The following is a 3,400-nucleotide window of genomic DNA, read 5'->3' as shown; positions in this document are numbered from 1 at the left end:
CCTGCCTCAGCCTCCCAAGTAGCTGGGACTACAGGCGCATGCCACCACGCCCGGCTAATTTTTTGTATTTTTAGTAGAGATGGGGTTTCACCGCGTTATCCAGGATGGTCTCGATCTCCTGACCTTGTGATCCACCCACCTCGGCCTCCCAAAGTGCTGGAATTACAGGCATGAGCCACCGTGCCTGGCAATTCAATACAATTATTTATTTTTTACATTGTTTTAGTTTTTTATTTTGAGCCGGAGTCTCACTGTTGCCCAGGCTGGAGTGCAATGGCACGATCTCGGCTCACTGCAACCTCCGCCTCCCAGGTTCAAATGATTCTCTAGACTCAGCCTCCCAAATAGCTGGGATTACAGGCGCCCACCACCACGCCCAGCTAATTTTTGTATTTTTTTTTTTTTTTTTTTTGAGACGGAGTTTCACTCTTGTTGCCCAGGCTGGAGTGCAATGGCGCCATCTCGGCTCACTGCAACCTCCGCCTCCTAGACTCAAGTGATTCTCCTGCCGCAGCCTTCCAAGTAGATGGGGTTACAGGCATGCACCATCACACCTGGCTATTTTGTATTTTTAGTAGAAACGAGGTTTCTCCATGTTGGTCAGGCTGGTCTCGAACTCCCGACCTCAGGTGATCCACCTGCCCCGGTCTCTCAAAGTGCTGGGATTACAGGCGTGAGCCACTGTGCGTGGTCTGTATTGTTAGCAGAAATGGGGTTTCACTAAGTTGGCCAGGCTGGTCTCGAACTCCTAACCTCAAATGATCCGCCCACCTTGGCCTCCCAAAGTGCTGGGATTACAGGCGTGAGCCACCGCACCCGGCCTATTTTTAACATTTTTTAAAAAGTCAGGGTCTTGGCCAGGCGTGGTGGCTCACGCCTGTAATCCCAGCACTTTGGGAGGCCGAGGCAGGCAGATCACTTGAGGTTGGGAGTTCGAGATCAGCCTGACCAACATGGAGAAACCCTGTCTCTACTAAAAATACAAAAAATTAGCTGGGAATGGTGGTGCATGCCTGTAATTCCAGCTACTTGGGAGGCTGAGGCAGGAGAATCACTTAAACTTGGGAGGTGGAGGTTGCGGTGAGCCGAGATCGTGCCATTGTACTCCAGCCTGGGCAACAAGAGCTAAACTCTGTCTCAAAAAAAAAAAAAAAAAAAAAAAAAAAAAAAGTCAGGGTCTTGCTACATTACCCAGCCTGGTCTTGAGCTCCTGGCCTTAAGTCATCCTCCTGCCTTGGGCTCCCAAAATGCTAGGATTACAGGAGCCACTGTGCCCAGTCAACATAATCATGTTTTTATGTGACAAAGCTATTATTGGGACTACTGGGTAAACATGAATGGTTAGTGGCTGGCATTAATGTTTCCATGTATTCCTACTTGTGATGGATATATTTGGTAATATATTTGGTGATGTTGGGACATCAGAAAAAAATGGACTATTCTTGCAGTATTCCTACATAAATTTATTATTCCAAAATTTAGAAAAATATCAACAAGGTGAAAGCTAGGCATCTTTGTTTTTGAGATGCAGTTTCGCTCTTGTCGCCCAGGCTGGAGTGCAATGGCACCACCTCGGCTCACTGCAACCTCCACCTCCCAGGTTCAAGCAATTCTCCTACCTCAGCCTCCTGAGTAGCTGGGATTACAGGCACCCACAACCATGCCGGGCTGATTTTTTATTTTTTAGTGGAAATAGGGTTTCACTATGTTAGCCAGGCTGGACTGGAAATCCTGACCTCAAGTGATCTGCCCACCTTGGCCTCCGAAAGTGCTGGGATTATAGGCGTGAGCCGCCACACCTTGTCGAAAAGTCCTTACTTTCTAAAATTAAGGATATATCCTATAACTGCATGGATCAAGAGAGAAATATGTAAAAATAATTGAAAAAATGCAGAACATAAAAAAAAAGGATCTAACAATTAGCTAGGCATGATGGTGCCCACCTGCAGTCCTAGCTACTCAGGAGGCTGAGGCGGAGGGATGGCTTGAGCCAGAAGTTTGAGGTGATAATGAGCTATCACTGCACCACTGAACTCCAGCCTGGGCAACAAAGTGAGAGCCCTGTCTCCTAAAAAAAAAAAAAAAAAAAGCATGTAACACTGACAATGATCACATTCAGAAGTGAAGTGATGATGTGGTTAAAATTAAGAAGTTCTCTCAATTCCTTTTGTGTCAAACACTTAACGGTGCAGTAAAAAAAGATAATTTTGCAAAAAGTGAAAATTCTTTTCTTTTTTTTTTTTTTTTTGAGATGGAGTCTTCCTCTGTTGCCCAGGCTGGAATGCAGTGACATGATCTCGGCTCACTGCAACCTCCGCCTCCCAGGTTCAAACGATTCTCCTGCCTCAGCCTCCCGAGTAGCTGGGACTACAGGTGACTACAGGCGCATGCCACCATGCCCAGCTAATTTTTTTGGTATTTTTAGTGGAGACGAGGTTTCACCGTGTTAGCCAGGATGGTCTCGATCTCCTGACCCCGTGATCCGCCTGCCTCAGCCTCCCAAAGTGTTGGGATTACAGGCATGAGCTACCACACCCGGCCAAATTCTTTTAATTCTTTAGACACAGGTTAGAGGGGGAACAGTGCTTAAAATTCCATGGAACTAAGACTTTTTTTATTTTTATTTTTTTGAGACAGAGTCTTGCTTTGTTGCCCAGGCTGGAGTGCAGTAGCACAATCTCAGCTCACTGCAACCTCTGCCTCCTGGGTTCAAGCGATTCTCCTGCCTCAGCCTCCCAAGTAGCTGGATTACAGGCACCCACCAACACACCCAGCTAATTTTTGTATCTTTAGTAGAGACGGGGTTTCACCATGTTGGCCACGCTGGTCTTGAACTCCTGACCTCAGGTGATCCGCCTGCCTTGGCCTCCCAAAGTGCTGGGATTCCAGGCGTGAGCCACCGCGCCCGGCGGAACTAAGATTAAAGCGAAGACCACGATCAATTACTTAACAAGAACACCACATTTTGATGCTCTCTATAGGGTCATTTTTTTTGTCAGGAAAATATCTAATCTGATTCTTCCCAGCTTGCTTCCCCTACAACTTAATAAACCCTTCACTAACTTCTGTATGTATTAACTGCAATTGCCTAGCCCGGCATTTACACTCTCAAAAGATTTAACGCAATTACAGTCAAAAAACACTTGTCATATATAACACTTTTTCACATGGAAATAAATTGGTGGTTTAAGGTTTACAATTCCTTTGAATAAAATTTCAGTTATTAGTTACAAAATGCTAAAACAGATTGAGATCTCAAAGAAAGAACTTGAGAAAATTATGTTTTAAAGGACTTCACAAATATGAGGCATAATTGTTAGAATCCTGATACAAAGTAACTTTTCCTAGGTTTAAGGTTCAAGTCTGAATTCTTGAATTGTCCAACATCAACGAGACCTCA

The sequence above is a fragment of the Pongo abelii genome, chromosome 19 (assembly GCF_028885655.2).
Source record: "Pongo abelii isolate AG06213 chromosome 19, NHGRI_mPonAbe1-v2.0_pri, whole genome shotgun sequence".
In the NCBI taxonomy this organism is placed as follows: Eukaryota; Metazoa; Chordata; class Mammalia; order Primates; family Hominidae; genus Pongo; species Pongo abelii.
The sequence above is the reverse complement of the archived record's forward strand: the minus strand, read 5'-3'. Positions refer to the sequence as shown.